At 45.0% G+C, this 17,075-nt stretch overlaps 1 long non-coding RNA gene across 1 annotated transcript in view; it reads left to right on the top strand.

Annotated features, from left to right (window-relative positions):
* LOC105879490 (uncharacterized) overlaps positions 1 to 8,528 on the top strand; it is a 71,808-nt gene extending 63,280 nt beyond the window's left edge. Inside the window, exons 3-4 of the long non-coding RNA XR_012920529.1 lie at positions 4,592 to 4,748; positions 8,362 to 8,528. This is a non-coding gene — a long non-coding RNA (uncharacterized LOC105879490). The remainder of the gene's footprint in view (positions 1 to 4,591; positions 4,749 to 8,361) is intronic.
* Positions 8,529 to 17,075: the final 8,547 nt, after the last annotated feature.

Consider the following 17,075-nt stretch of genomic DNA (forward strand, 5'->3'; position numbering starts at 1 on the left):
CTTGAATTGATTCTTCATTTCCAGGAGTTCAGTGAAACTTTTTTTCATTGTGTCTATTTCTTTAGTGAACTTTTCTTCTAGGTCCTGGAGGCTTTTTGTGGTTTCTTTGTGTTGGTTATTGAGTTGTTGTTGCAGCTCGGTGAGTGTTCTTATGATCCACATATGAAATTACTCTTCTGTCATTTTGGTTGCCTTATTTGGGTTGGTGTCCATTTCTAGGGGGCTGGTGCTCCTCTTTGGGGGTGTGTTTTCCGTTTGGTTCTTCGTATTTCCTGAGTTCTTTTGCTGATTTCTTCCCATGTCAATCAGTTGTTGTTTCTTTCCTTTAGGTTTTTGTTTGGGTATTCACACGCCTTGTTTAGTTTCTGAGCCGTTAGGTGGTGTCTGTGGGTGAGATTCGACCACTCACTGTCTGATGAGTCAGTTGGTGCCGTGAAAAGGCTGTGCAGGATGCCATCCCTGACAGTAGGTGGCGCTTGCTTGGAGGAACAGGCTATGCTGTTGTTTTTGTGTCCTGTTATCAGCTCTTGTTCTTAGAGGAGCTGGGTTGGGTAAGCCTGCCCTCAGGCACCACCAATGCTGTTAGCAGGGGTCAAAGTTCTGTTCTCTGCTTCCAGGAAAAGCTGTCAGGGCGGGGCTGGAATGGTTCCGCTCAGTCAGAAAGTCTGGGTGTGGGGGTGGGGCTATCTGAGACCTGCAGTCTGGAGTGGGCCTCGCTTCTTTCCACCCTCCCCAACTCCGCAGCTACTCCTGGGCCTCTGCCAGCAGGCCAGACCACACGCCACCAGGCCTCCCAGGATTTTGATGCCGGCGGGGAGGTTCCCTGCGCAGGAACGCCACCTGTGCTGGGCACACGGCCTCCCTTTGGGCGGAGGGTTGCCTTCTAGGATGCTGATCTGCCCCTGGAGACACACACACCTCAGCAGGCTGTTCACGTATAACCCTTCTGTGCCCCGGGCAATGCTAGACCTTGGTGCACGGGATCTGGTCTGCAGGTCCAACCTCTGCGTCCCAGAGTTCAAACTGTATCCCCACCAGGGAGAGGAGTTCTGGTCCCAAGTCACCCACAGGGAGCCCAAGCTAGGTTTGTGTCTCTCAGCCTCTGAGTTGGCACCGTTCTCCTGGGAACACCGTGCCAGCAGCACCTGGGAGGGCTGGCGGGTAGGGAGCTCACAGTCTGAGTTCCCCTTAGTCAGCTGTAGGGTTCCAAAAGTGAAGGTCCTGTTCCCTGGAGGTGCCTCCGGCTTCTGGCTGCATTGTCTCTCTGGGCAGCTGCTGGTAGGGTTGGCGGAGGGGCGGAGGAGGCAATATGGTGCCTGCTGCGCGGCTCGGGTCTATGCACACGGAGGTGCCCCGAAGGATTTGGGAGTCTGGTGCCGTGTCCGCTACAGGCTCACCGCTAGCTGGCGGCGGCCATCTTGGGGCTGGTGTCCGCAGGTCTCTCCACCCACTGGGGAGCCCACCAGCAGTCCCAAATGCAGGGGAGGGGAGAGGTGATTTATCCACCTACCCTTCTTGCTGGTCTCCGGGCTGCTCTGGCAGTCTCAACTTCCAGTTCTCCTCCGCAGTCTCCTCCCATGGATTCTCCCGGGGTCTCAGGTACCCCTCCTTCCGGCCCTCGTCTGCTCTATGCTTGCCTTCTTGCTTCTTTTTTCTAATTTCTGCTAGAATCTGTCTTTTCTGCAGAGACACTCTTTCTGGCGGTGTTTCTTGTCCGCCATCTTGGTCCTCCAGTATCCATTTTTTTCTGAGAAGAAGTCAGCTGTAATTTCTTTTGTTGTTCTCTGGTGTATAATATTTCTTGGTTTTTTCCTTTTTGGAGTGCTTTTAAGATTTGCTGTTTCTCTTTAGTTTTCAGCATTTTGAGTCTGTTCTGCCTGCATATGGAGTCATTTGTAGTCATTATGCTTGTTATTTGCTGCATTTATTAGATCTCTTAGTTTATGTATTTCACCAAATTTGGGACTTGTAAAAATATTTCATCATTTAATTTTCTGTTCTAATCTCCCTTTTTAGAATTCCAATGATATGTGTGTTAGACACTTTTATGTTGTCCCTCAGTCCCTGAGGCATTGTTCATTGTTGTTCAATCTCTCTCTTTTAAAATTTTGGCCTCTTTATTCTGTTCAATTGACCTATATGTCCATCCTTTTTTCAATATCTCACTGTCTTCAGTATTATAGTTTTATATTATGTCTTGATTTGGGTATTGAGGGTCCTCAAAATTAGTTCTACTTTTCATAAATTGTTTTGGCTATACTAGTTCCTTTATCTTTCTATATAATTTTAGAATCATTTTTTCTATTTAAAAAAATCTGCTGAATCTTGATTGAAATTAGGTTGTATATATAATTTAGTTCAGAAAGAACTGAATTCTTTTTTTTTTTTTTTTTTTGAGACAGAGTCTCACTTTCTTGCCCAGGCTAGAGTGAGTGCCTTGGCGTCAGCCTGGCTCACAGCAACCTCAAACTCCTGGGCTCAGCGATCCTACTGCCTCAGCCTCCCTAGTAGCTGGGACTACAGGCATGCGCCACCATGCCCAGCTAATTTTTTTTGTATATATATTTTTAGTTAGTCAATTAATTTCTTTCTATATATTTTGGTAGAGACGGGGTCTTGCTCAGGCTGGTTTTGAACTCCTGACCTCGAGCAATCCGCCCGCCTCGGCCTCCCAGAGTGCTAGGATTACAGGCGTGAGCCACCGCGCCCGGCCTGAATTCTTAACATTAAATTTTCCAATCCATGAACAAGGCATATCTTAACATTTAATTAGGGTAACTTTGATTTATTTTATCAATATGTTATAGTTTTTATCTTAAGGGTCATTCACATTTTTGTTATATTTATACTTAGTTCTTATTTTGGCAGTGTTATAAATGACATTTAAAAATTTCTATTTCCAATTTTTATTGCTATTACATAGAAATGAATTTGATTTTAATATATCGACCTTGTGTCCAGCAACCTAGCTAAATTCACTTATTTCTTATAGTAGTTGTTTTGGTAAATTCTTTGCCATTCTCTACGTAGACAACATATTGTGAATAGAGGGAGTTTTTCCCTCTTCTTTACAAACTTATGACATTTATTTATTTTTCTTACTTTATTATAGAGCATTAAGTATAATGTTGAACAGGAGTTGTAAGTGTAGATATTGTTGCTTTGTCCATGAAATAGAGGGAAAACATCAATACCATCATTTATTTTTTACCAATTAGGGAGACTCCAGCAAGATGAATGCTACAATATTGTGTAACATAATCACATACATCCTATCGTATTTGCCATATTCCACTGAATAGAAGGGAGTCCCAAGTCTAACACATATTCAAGAGGAAGAGATCCTACAATGATGGGTGGATTATCCCATCATGAATTTAAGAGTGTGTTATAGCAAAGTTTGCTTTGGGATTTATAGTTATTATTAGTATCTTTTACTTATCACTTTCCACCTATAAGTAACATTATTTCCCTTACATACAATATAAAAAATTTGTAACAACATATTTCTGTATTTCCCTCCTGGCTTTGTGCTGTTGTTGGCATATATTTTGTGTCTACTCATTTTATAAATCCCACAATACATTGCTATTATTTTCGTTTCAAACTATCAATTTTGTCTTAAAGTTTTTTTTTAATGAGAAAAATTATCTTGTTTTTTAAACCCATATAATTATTATTTCTGGAGCTATTCATTCTTTTACTTAGACAAAGTTTTCCATCTGATATCACTTTCCTTCTACCTAAAGGACTTCCCATAATATGTTTTGTAGTGTAGGCTAGCTAATTATGAATTCTTTCAGCTTTTGTGTGCCTTTAAAACTCTTTATTTCACTTTTGTTTTTGAAAGATATTTTTGCCGAGTTTTGCATATAGTAAGTTGACTTTTTTTCTTTCAGTATTTTGAAGATGTTGTTCCACTGTTAACTTGAGTGCAGTTTTACCAGGAAGGAGACTTCTGCCATTCTTATCTTTGTACGCAGTGAGACTTTTTTCACTGAGTGGTTTTAAGATTTTCTATCACTGGTTTAAGATTTTCAACTATTGTAGTTCCTTGAGGTTTTAGGATTTGTGGACTTATAGTTTTAATCAAATTTGAATATTTTTGGCAATTATTTCTTCAAATATATATTTTATCCCTCTTCTCTTCATGTATACATTATATTATACCTAGATTAGATTGCTTGAAGTTGTCCCACAACTCCCTGATGGAATTTTCATTTTTTTCAGCCCTTTTCCTCTCTGTTTTTATCTCAGTTTCTATTTTTATGTTTTTAAGTTTACCAATTTTTAGTCTGTAGGCTGTAATGTGGTTTTGATCCCATTCATCATATATTTTTCATCTCCAATGTTGTATTTTCATATCTAACAGTTTGACTTGAGTTCTTTGTATATATGCTCCACATCCCTGCTTACTGTGCTCACACTTTCCTTTCCTTCTTATGAATATGGAATATACTTACAATAAATGGTTTAACATCTTTGTCTACTAATTATATTGTCTATGTAACTTCTGGGTCTATTTCTATCAATGGAATTTTCTCCTCTCATTCAAGTCCAAACATGAGATGACTTTGTTTCTTTCTCATAGGTGTTCCCCACTGTGTGGTTGCAGGATGATTATAATGCAAGGTGGTCAGTGCTGTGAGAGAGCAGTGGAAGGATGAGGAAGTGAAGATGATCATTCTGAGGGTCAAGGAGGAATCCCCAGAGGAATGTAGCACATGAGCTGGGTCACACCAACCAAGGTAAGTATTGACAGCAAAGGACATTCCCTGTGGACGGAAGCACATGCACAAAAGCACACACGTGAGAGAAGGATGCCTTGAAGGGACACCAGGAAACTCACTGTGGCTGGACTACAGGTAGGAAATAGAGGTGACAGTGGACTAGTACATGGGCCCAGCCTGTGGCGGGAACTGTGAGCCTGGCTGGAGAGCTTGAGCTTGGGAAGGTGTTTCTAATTGTGGTAAAATGCCCATACCATAACATTCAGCTTTTTAACCATTTTAAGTGTACAATTTAATGGCATTAAGCACATTCACATTGTTTTGTAACCATCACTATCATCCATCTCCAGAACTTTGTCGTCTTCCCAAAGTAAAATTCTACATTCTGACTGACTTAGTGTATTTTGTGCTGCTATAACAAAATACCCCAAACTGGGTAATTTATACAGGAAAAAAATTTATTTCTCACAGTTCTGGAGGCTGGATCACCAAGATCGAGGTGTCAGCAGTCTCGGGGGCTGGTAAGGGCTGCTCTCTACTTCCAAGTTGGCTCCTGCATGCTGTGTCCTCACGTGGTGGGAGCCGAAGGGCAAGCTCGTCGAATGCTGTGCGAAGCCTCTTTGATAAGGGCACCCAGTCCTGTTCACAAGGGAGGCATCCTCATGGCCTAGTCACCTCTTATATATATCATCACATTGGCAACACCTGAATTTTGGAGGGGACACATTCAAACCACAGCATTCTACTTCTGCCCCCCACCTCTGCCACATTTCAGGTTCTCACATGCAAAATACATTTATTTCATCCCATTATCCCCAAAAGTCTTAACTTATTCCAACAGCAACTCAAAAATCTAAAGTCTGAAGTCTCATCCCAATCAAATGTGGTGAGACTCAAGCGGAGTTCATCCTGAGGCAGACTGCTCTCCAGCTGTGGGCCTGTGACATCAAACAAGTCATGTGCTTCCAAAACACAAGGGAGGGGCAGGCATAGGATGAGGGAGGAATAGACAAGAAGAAAGGAGTGACAGGTCTCAAGTAAGTCTAAACCCAACAAGGCAAACAATCTTAAGGCTTGACAATCATCTTCTTTGACTCCATATCCTGCCTTCCAGACACACTGGGGTGGAGGTTGGGCCCCCAAGGCCCCAAGGCACCAGGTGCCCTGTGCCTGTGGCTTTCCCAGGCTGGTGTTGCACATTGGTGGCTCCACAGGTCTGTGGTCTCAGTGACATGCACGGAACCCTGGGCTGCCCGGCATCAAACCCCATACCTCCCAATCACATTCTGCCATCAATCACTTGGAGTCTCATTTCTATGTATAAAAGAATCATTGTCACCTCCCATGAATATCAAGTTTAGTGGAAGGGGTGACTTATTAGTAAAAGCTAACCTACAGTAGGTGTCTTATGGAGATGAGCTGATTTGGTGAGCTTGTCCATAGCACTGTGGGGTAGATATTATGATTCCTACTGTAGAGTGAGGGACTGAGAGCTAGGGAAGCGAGTGCTTGTCTAAGGTCACACAGCAAGCAGGGGTGGAGCTGGGGATTTGGCCAAGCAGGTGACCCCTGACCTCGTCAGACAACCTTGTATAATTTAGCCATGTGATCGGTACACATTAGCTGTGGAGGAGACTCAGCTCCTATGTCTAAAGTAAACCTTAGAGTTGGAGCATAAGGTGGGCCAGTCCTGCAGGTTAGGCAGGTGTAGAGCCAGAGACGTTATTCCTGCAGGAGGGCCTGGGCTGAGACCCCTCAATGGCCATTTTTGACAGCCAAAGACCCAGCCCAGGGCAGTGTGTTCTCTGCAGGCACAAGACAGGGGAACTGTGTCGTGGAGCCAGCTGCCGGGGCGACACGCACTTCTGCTTCCCAAGTGGATGGCTGCCTGGCCCTGCAGTCATTGCACAAGGTGGAGACCTTTGTCACCTGGAGAATCAGGGCCTCCTGGAATCCCCCTCACCTCCACATCCTACCCGCTGAGCGGGACTGCGTGGTCCCCCCTCCTTGCCAGCCTCATTACCCGCCACGCCCCACGTGTGTCCTCTGTGCCTTAGCACGCCAGACGCTGCCCGGACCTGTCCCTCTTCCCCGTTTTCATCTTCAGTCACTGCTGTGGTGTCCTGTTTTTGCTCACCCTAAAGTGGAAGCCTCTTTCCTCCATTTCTCTACTGCCATTGCCCCATTTCCTTCCCACTATGTGGCTTTCCACTTAGAATTCTGCACAGCTCAGGAAAAGAGCACGTGCTTTGGAGTCCCACAGATTTGGGTTGGGATCTTGACTTTGTCACTTACCAGGTGAGTGACCTTACATCTGACACTGAGATTCTCCAGCCTCAGTTTCCACATCTGTAAAATAGGGTAGTCTTGTCCAGCTTGCAGGCTGGTGAGGTTGTAGCCGAGTGTCTGGTATGTGTGGCACTTTCACAGATGGAGGGGTGGTGACTAGAAGAGGTCTGTCCAGAAAGTATCCAGCCGTGTAATATGAAAAATAGAGACATTTATTGAAGAAGACATAAGGTACAAGAAACATTGTATATAGGACAATGACGCCTCAGTCCCCTTCAAAGTAGGAAACTTGGGACCGCACACAGTTCTAGCGTCTCTTAAGCTAACCTGTACACGTTCAACACTCCAGCGCCCCACTGACCAGTGCCGGGAAGTTGTCATTGTTCACACATTCGCGTCCCAGTCCACTTGCCTGGGCTGCCAGATTACATCCATGTCGCACAAACCATCCTCTTTATATTAACGGTGGCTGGGTGCTTTCTGACAGCCCTTACATGGTCTGCTGATGATGGACCAATTGCCGTGTGGCAAATACGCACCGACGCACGTCGTAAGTGGACGCAGGTGTCTCATGATGTGCCTTGGGTGAGGTAGGCCCTGCCCTGATGGACAAACCTACCTGTTTCCCATGAGCTCCACCTGGCCTGCGGGACAACTTAAACTTGGCTATTAAAAATATATATCTAAATGTCTTCTGGTCTGATTAGTGTCCTTTGGTTCAAAATGTATTCCTTCAGGTTAATGGTAAGACTCTCAGTACTCTACTCTCTCCTTCCCCACCCAAGCCAGGGCCCGTGTGCAGAGCGGAGCTCAGTGGTGGGGGGGGGGTGTGCACTTCCTTGGGCTCTGGTGGTAACTGTGCCTTGCTCGCTTGGTCCCCGACCCTGTTGTGCTGGGTTGCTGCTGCTGGGCTAGTGAGTCTGTGGACGCGGCGCTGGCACTGCTTGGCTGTGAAGTCATGGACTTTTCCCTTATGGGATGCCCGGGGCGGGTGGTGGCCTCCACTTGCCCCAACCTCTGCAGTCCACAGTGTTGTGTGCACCCCTGGGGTTGGTCTGTGACCCCCTTAGTGACCCTTCACCACCAAGCCAACCAGCGGCACCGTGACCCACCTTCCGCATGCCTGCCCAAGACAGCAAGCACTGTCAGCTGTTTCCCACCCCTTGAGGGGAGAGGGAAGAGAAAGTAGGAAGCTTTCTTGAGCACTCTTGTTTCAGAACCTGTATGTGTTAAAAGAGTTTGAGGACCTGATGTATTTTTAAAAAGTTTATTGAGAAAAGCCAGCAAAACTCCCTTCAACCAAAGAGACTCTAAAAATAATGAAGGCTTTTTTATCCAACAGGTCATGTAAGTTTTTCATTCCTTCTGGAATCAAGCAAGGACGTGCATTTCTAGCCCCTGTTAATCTGTCACTCACACGTCACGTGTGGCGGGCTGGCGCTGCAAAGTGAACCACATAAGGAGTGAGTGGAAGACTTTTTTCCTGACATAAGTAAGTATGCCTTAAATTACATATTGTTCATCTGGCTTTTAAAATATGGAGTTCTATTTTTTGTGGTTGTCAAATCTGTCCTGGAAAGACTATAATTTCTCAGTAAGGATCAGAGGAACTTTTCTGCCTAATAGAGTGGAAGTTACTCTTCTGGTTCTTAATGTCCTGTTATTTGGAGGTCAGTAGGATTTATTTGTGTTGCATTAATTATAATTGCTTGAGGGTGAATAATAATAATAATGATATCTGTGCCACTCTGACTGCTTTGCTCAAGAGGTGTCAAGAAGCGCCTAGACATTGCGTCCTGAGGCCCTGCGTCTGGGTGCCGCGTGCGCCTGCGTGGAGCAGAGGGAATCTGAATGTCTGGCTTCAGAGGCCCTCGGAGAAAACTTGTGCTCACACAGGAGTGGTGGCTGAGGTCTGGGATGACGTCTCATGGGAACACGTCAAGAAGGAAGTGAGAGAAAGCAGACCCCCTTGCGCAGGGAGTGCGGATTATCACCAAGCATCCCTGCGAGAGCAGGCCCGGGACTGCGCTGCGGGCGGCTGGCTTGGCTCCTCGACCCTGTGAGGCAGTGGGGCGCGGGAGGTTTGAGGACCCCATGACAGTGGAGGGAAGTGAGACTCCGGGCAGGTGAGCTCACGGCCCGGGTCAGGCAGGCGGTGAACTCTAAGCTGCTCCCGAAGTCTTGGTGTGAGTTCCAAGGCCAGGCTGAGAACGTTCACAGCAACGCTCGGGAGAGCATCGCTGTTCCACTGCACGCTGAGGTTTACAGAAGTTAATGAAGTTGTACAATTTTTCCAAGTTTTTCTTTTTAATATTTTCTGGCTTATTCTAGAAAGAATCACAGGCGTCTGCTGGCTCGTAGGTGACAGAGCCTGGATCCCACCTGGTTCTGGTGGATGCCAGTAAAGCGAGCTTTGTCTTCAGGCAAGTCACAGAACATCAGTGCATAAAAAAATGAGTAAAAAGGGCATTGACATATACTTATTTAGTAGATATGCATTATAGCTTTCCCTGTAAAATAATCGGTGAGAAAAATTAGGGTGTTCTGACCATCACAGACATTGGAAATTATGTGTGTGCTTTTTTACTGTGACCACTAGCTTTACATCAGCTTCCGCATCCAACTTATTTCTGTTTTACATTATTTGAAAATCTCAAAGTTTTAAATACAACCAGTTGAAAATGATAAAATTCTTTCTCGTAATTCCTTTTTGGGCTCAGGTCGTTTAAACTTATCTCCAAGCTTGGAAATTGGAAGAGTAACAGGAACTCCTATTTCAAAGTTGACCTCCTAATCATATCTACTTCTAGAAATAGCTTGTGCTCCTAATGGCTTCACAGTCAGTGTGATTCTTCCTCGCATGATAGGAAATGATTTAAATATTCTGTGAAGCTCAGAGGTGCTGCTACATGACAGCTCCGGCTCCTCACTGCTTCTCTCCTGAATAGCATCTCAAATATGAAAATGGGCAATTCTTTGGTGCTGTGTTCCATGTGGAATAAAACCTTTGGTTGTCAAGTTCCTTCCTCGCTCTATTTGGGCCGTGAGTGTATTTAGGCTGTGACTGTCATTTCCAGTCTGCAGAGTGCAGCGTGGCCACCTGCCCCCTGCTAGTGCCGCGTGACTGCCCGCACACGGAGCGCACCCAGCGTTCAGCCGCCCGTGGTGCGTGTGAGCTGAGGACGGTGCCCGTCTGCAGACGAGGGAAGCGGAAGTGCGGCTCTGCCTGCAAACCGGCATCACCGCAGGACGAATCCCTTCCTGGTTGCTGACAAAATTCCCAGAAGTTCAATTGTAGGCTGGGGAATGGCAAGACAACATTTACCCGAAGTAAACCTAGCTGCCCTGGGAGCATGCTGTAGACTCCCTTGTGCAAATTTTGTTACATGACATACTGGAGTTGGTGTTTTATTGCAGCTTACCGTCAGCCGTTAAGAGGAGATTGGTTCCAGGACTCCTGTGGATTCCACGCTCAAGTCCCTGACATAAAATGGCATAGTGTTTGCATAAAATCTACACACATCCTTCCACATGCATTAAATCATCTCTAGATTACTTGTAACACCTAATACAATGCAAATGCTAGGTAAATAGTTGCTATTTTTACTTTTAAAATTTTTGATACTTTTTCTTGTTGAATTGTTACTTTTTATTTATTATTTTTTCTGACTATTTCTGACCTATGATTGGTTGAATCCGTGGATATGGAATCCGAAGATATGAAATGTCAACTATATACAAAAATATATTAAGTGGAATCAGAATCAAATGCACTAAAAGATACATATTGGGTTTTGAAGAATGAAGGGAAAGGAAATGGGGAGCTCATGTACCCCGGGGGTCCTGGATCTTAGGGCTCCCCGGGGAATCGGCTCTCCTGAGTAGAGGCAGGACTGCGAAATATGCCTTGCACGGAGTAGTGGACTCCAGGGAAGTCGTTTTGAGGGCTTCTTTGATATCTTTTGCTAATTTACTGCTGATTAGAGTGGGAATTTAAGGACTGGATGATCTTTTAACTACCTCCTCTCTTTTAACTACCTCCTCACTTTTAACTACTTCTTCACTTTTAACTACCTCCGACAGTCAGGGGAATAATTATTGAGTGTCGCTTATGTGTTTAGTCCACAGTGCTGTGGGGAAACAGCAGGCACAGCCTGGTGAAATAGAGATCTCCGTTCTTTTCCGAGGGTGACGCACACCACGAAACCACTGCCGAGGGAGAGAGGAGGGACACCCGCTCTCCAGCCATATGCAAGGGATGAATTGAGAGCTCTTCCGAAGAGAAACAGTTATTAAGCAGGTTCCTCAATGCCAGTCTGAGGACTGGCTGACATTAGGGTCACCAGGGGGCTTTCGACAGGAAACAGTCCCACACTCCACCCAGAGGGACACAGTGGGGCCGTATGGACCCTTAATATAGTAAAATGAAATTGATTGATTTCAGAACTTTTATCTAGATGACCTGTGTTCATGGGAAGGAAACCAGCGTTGCAAAAAGTCTTATAACAGAAAAGAATAGTAACCCCTTTTGTTCTGCCTCACCCCTTCCCACTCTCAGCTCTATTTTCCAGATACAATTGTACTTTTTAATTTTGCTTCAGGTTTTTAAAGAGAAATAAAGTATCATCGTTTTGCTTGAAGTCCTGATGACCTCCCCCTCCTCCATTCTCCTCCCTTCATCTTGAGAGCAGCCCACTCTCCTCGAGTGGCTCTGTCACCCTGTTTTTTGTTTTTGCTTTTAGTTTTTCCCAGTGCTTATGCCTATGATCACCAAGGAGAAACTGATGCTGCCTCATCACATTGCTGCTAGCTCCGTGCGCTCCTTTAACGGGTGCTGTGTGTCCTGTTTCTCTCGATAGTTTCTGCTGAGAGCTCACCGCACCGTGTTCCCTTGGACCTGCTGCACAGCTGGAACCCCACAATTAATTCCTTTTTCTTGGACTTTTGGGTTAAGCCCATTGTTACCGTACCCTGTTTTCCTTTACCTTGAATTTTGTGCTTCCTTTTGTCAGCAGATTTTAGGTAATATCTTCAGAAAGGATAAAGGATATATGTGAAGTCAATTTTCTGTCTCTCCATGTTGGAAAATAGCTTTATTTTGTCTTCCTATTTGGTTCATAATCTGGCCTTTGGTTTGAGATTAACTCAAGGCTTGTAATCGTTTCCCATGAAACTCGGTGCTGTTGTGCCATGGGCTCTGATCCAAGTCTTGCCAAAGGAAAGTCTGAGATCAGCCTAATTCTTAAGAGTTTGTAGGAACTTTTTTCTTTCTCTTGAAACTTTTTAACCTTCTATCATTCTTGGTGTTCTGGAGTCTTGCAGATGTGTTGAAACAGGAGTTATTTTTCATTTGTTCTGCTCAGGTTATGGTGTGCTCTGTCTATGCCGTGACTTAGGCTTCTCTCCGGCTCTGGGAAGCTACTCTTTCATTATTTCTTTAAAATTATGTCACCTCTATTTTATATTCCTTTTTCTTGGAGAACCTGCATTGAAATTCAATGTCTCTTTTCTCTCATCTCCTTTAATTCTATCACCTGGAAAGTAAAATTTCCTCAACATTATTTTCTAGGCATTCTAATTAAACATTTTTGGCAATCTTTTCCCCCTTCTTCCCCAACAGCTTGTCTTTATTCTCTTTGCCTTTTTAAAATAGCATCTGACTTAAAAAATTAAGTATAATATTTATTTCAAATTTTTAGGTTAAGAATTTGAATTTCAAATTCTGTTCTGTCTCCTGATGGCAGATAGGTCTGTTTTCTGGCAAGGAGGAGAGACTATCTGTCCTTGCACCTGCTTCTGGAAGGGCTCGATTCGAGGTGGACGGGAGGTGGCCGTGGATGCATCGCCTTCTCCCGTCCTCTCCAGCCCCCGGTGCCTCGCCAGGGTCAGGTGGGTTGTGTCTGTGGCTCCAAGGACTAGAAGCCTCAGCCCCTTTCAGTTGCTCATGTGTGTGTTTTTCCCTGGGGTTCAATGTCAGGCTGGATGCCACTTGCCTCCCGTCCGTTCCCCAGCCCTGCTAACTCCAAGCCCTCTGCCCAGCCACAGTTCTCAGCTGTAGCGCCCCTCACTTTGACCAAGCAGTGATAAGCTGCTATTCATCTTGTCTTCTCTTCCAGAAATTTGTTGGGCATCTTTTGGCCACTGATGACTGCCTTCTCACGGCCGTATATTTTAGTGCAGATTTATTCCTGTCATGCTTCTGCTGTCAGTTTAGGGTCTTAGGAGAGAACGCAAGACCAAGCCGTGTGCTCAGTCAGCCATCTTGGACGCAGCATCTCGTCATGAACTGAGCTGCTCTCTGTGTGTGAGCATGAGGGGTCAGGGATGGGGTGCAGGGGATGTGGTGGAAAGTGGTATGGATGTTGGGTCATGAAGGGCAGGGACAGGCTTGATGGGGGTGGACTGGGGTTGCCCAGGAGCGCCGTGGAGCTTGCAGCCCAGAAGGGAGGCACAGCCAGGATGGCAGTGGTCCTGCCTTGCAAGGCCTGGGACTTCTTCTCTCTAGTCCACAAGCAAGAGTCAATTCCCAAGGCCGAGAGTGAGTGTCATCGTCCCCAGCACAGGTCCTTCTCATTCGGTCCTTCCTTTCATTCGCTCATCCATCAGGTAGCTATGGAGCCTCTGTTCTGTGACGAGGCTCTGTGAGTAGCAAGCACATGGAGTGAGAAGAGTCACTTCAAACATGCTGCCTGTTCTCGTGAAGCTCAGTCAAGTGGGGAGACAAAGATAAATGCAAACAGTGCAAGGCTTGCCACATGGGAGGAATCCAGAAAGCGGGTTCTCATTTTACTTGTGCGGCTGGGATGGCGTGGGGCTGAGGGCAGGGGACGGTCAATGAGGGGAACTGGGGACGGCTGACTCAAGGAGAGAAGTGTCCCGCTGAGCTGTGGGGCAGCGCTGGTGTCTACCGCCGACCCTGGCTCATGGAGAGGCAGCCAAGGAGCTGTTTCTGGCAGGTGGCATGTCCAGAAGAAAGGAGGCTGCAGGGCATTTGAGAAGCGTGCGTGTCTGGGTGGCCAGTTAGATTTAATGTTAAGCATTAGGCTTGCATGTTTATCTACATTTTTCTTCACAAAGAGGAAGGACGCAGATGTTGGCCTGCTTTCTTCCGGTCGGGCCTGGGCGGGTCAGACGAATTGGAGTCTAGCGATTGTTTTTTAAACAAATTTCTGACTCTTATACTCACACTAAAAATCAACAAATGCTCACAGTCAAGGAAGTCTGTTAATTTAAGCCTTTTTCTTAAAGGAAATTCTATATTATGTCAAGCAAGTCACACATAGGTATGTATATCCATTTTCCCACAGAAAGCAAATTTGACCTTGTTTTAAATAATGTGTTTATCCTCACAAATTTAACAGTACCGACACAGTTTGCACATGAATTATCTTCTTTGATCCACACTTCTTGAACATTTGTTTTCCTTCTGAGGAAAATATGTGAAAATAGAAAAGTGTCAAAGGTATCTGTCCATTGATAATTGGAGAGTCAATTTGGTGGCTACTTAAGACACTTCCTTAATCTTTTTCAGTAAACCAACATCGAACAACAAAAGTCTCTGACCCAGAAATGATCAATGTTCACAAGCAGCAGGCGTGGTAACTTGAAGTATATTTTGAAAGCTACTTGATTTATAAAACCACAGGCATGCGGAGGAGACCGATTCCCGTAATCTGCAGGGGGAGGGGAATGGCCTTCTGAGAATGGCCTGTGGATGACCAGGAGTCATGTCTGGGGAGGGGGATGAAAATGACATAGATGCTAGACCCGCCCCGGCCACTCCACGGTCCTGCAACTCACCGCTCGGTCTCTGGCCTCCATCTGGAAAATGAAGACCTTGGCACAATCACCCCCCACTCAGTGTCCCTTTGTAAAGTGGTTTGGAAGTGCTAGAACTGCTTTCCCACACTGGGTGCCATCTTCCACAGCACTTCTGTGACGTAGCTGGCAGGCCGTGGGGAGCAGGCGTAACAAGAACAAAGGAACGGGGCTCAGAGAAGGCGGGCGCCTTGCTCAGTCCCCTGGCCAGGGCGGGGCTCCTGCCCCCCCCACCGCTGACATCGGGCTCCCTCCCCCGACACCTGGTGGCCCACGTTGAGGCAGGCGGGCTGCTCAGCGGTGGGCCGGCGCTCTCAGCTGTGTGGTGCAGGCCTTCCTCACACAGGGCGGGAAAGGCAGCAAGTGGGGAGTTTACTAAAATGATGTGAAAAACGTGGTTTATTTTCTCTAAGTTTCTAATGTTCACAAACACCAACATTTGCAACTTCCTCAGATGTAAATTTTTACTCTTTATCAGGGACGGGCACTCTCCATCAAAATTAAAATCCAATAAAATTTCAAAAAATAAAAATCATTCAATTTAGTCAAAAACTTTGAATTTTTTGTTGTTTTTAATAAAACAGTACTATTGAGATACAATTCACCTACCACACACATGCCCCGTGGTTTTCGTGTACTCAAAGTTGTGCAACCATCACTATATCAAATTTAGAGCATTTTCATTATCCCCAAAATATACCTGCAGCCATTATCAATTACTCCCCATTTTCCCTCAAACTACCGCCCACCAGAGGTAAGCAATTGCTGATCTAACTTCTGTCTCTGTAGATTTCCATATTCTAGACATATCATGTGGATGGAGTCATATAGTCAGTGGTCTTTTATATCTGACTTCTTTCACTTAGCACACACTGTATTCCCAAGGCTCATCCACATTGCAGCATGTATCCGTGCTGCAGGTCCTCAAACCACGTCGTTTCAGTCAATGTCCTTTTCTCACCTTGGTGAGAAAAAAAATCAATTTCAGATGGAAGTCACTGTCCGTGTGGAGTTTGCACATTGTCTCCATGTCCGCATGGGTTTTTCTGAATACTCTGGTTTCTTCCAACATGTGTCTGTTATGTCCATTGGCATGTCTGCGTGGTCCTAGCCTGAGCAGGTGTGGGTGTGTGTGAGTGGCCCTGCCCCGTGCCCTGAGCTGCTGGGATGGTCTCCAGCCACCCGGCACTCTGAACTGGAATAACTGAGCAAATAATTATCTTACTTCATTTATTGGAGTCTTTCGCATTTAGTTCAATGTTTCACATTAGAAGCGCTTGAGTCTTTATTTAGAAGTTTGGTTATGTTTCTGTGACCAGAATATGCTGTAGGAATTTAACTTTTGTGTATATCAGTACTCTATAGTAAAGCTAGTTTAGTTATATGTCGTTTCACTTAAAGTCACAATTTCCAAGAACCTATCAATGATGTTAAGTGAGGACTCACTGTTCTTCATTCCTTTCTATTGCGGAACCCATATTCCGTTATACGGCGTACCACATTTTTACCTATCCATTCATCCGTTGTTTCCACTTTCTGGCTATTAAGTAAATGCTGCCATGAAAGTTCACGTTCAGGGTTTTGTATGAAGGTCTTTTTTTTTTTTATTCTTGGTAATACCCATAAGAAAACTTCCTAAGTCAAATAGTAACTACATGACTAAAGTTAACAATAACTATAGTTATATATAACTATATAACTAAAGTTAACTTTTTAAGGAACTGCCAAACTGTTTTCCAAAGTGGCTGTACAATTTAACATTCCAATTGTCTACACAATTATTGACATGCTGGGTATGTTACATGTAGTGGATATTCTACTTTGCTTTCTTTAGAATGTTGTACATAACATGTGGGGTTCAACTTGCTATAGTTTGGGCCCAACAGTCTAGTTTCTATGAAAGGAAAACAAAACAAACACGCAGAGAAAGCTGTGTATGTTGCATCATAAGTTGCTGCTTAGACTCTTCCTTGGCCAAGGTCCTTAATCTTCCTCGACTCAGTTTCTTCATTATGATATGAGGGTGGCAACAGCACCTCCCTCACAGCACTAGGGGACTCTCTGAGTGTCCCAGTTCTTCATATCCTTGCCAACATATGGCATCATATTCTTGTTTTTTGTTTTTATTTTTTTAATTATAGTCATCCTAGTGGGTGGTAGCACATTGTGGATTTGATTTGCATTTTTCTGGGTGGTTAATCACGCTGAGCATCATTTCAAGTACTTAGTGAATACTCA

This window comes from Microcebus murinus, chromosome 8, assembly GCF_040939455.1.
Source record: "Microcebus murinus isolate Inina chromosome 8, M.murinus_Inina_mat1.0, whole genome shotgun sequence".
Taxonomy (NCBI): domain Eukaryota; kingdom Metazoa; phylum Chordata; class Mammalia; order Primates; family Cheirogaleidae; genus Microcebus; species Microcebus murinus.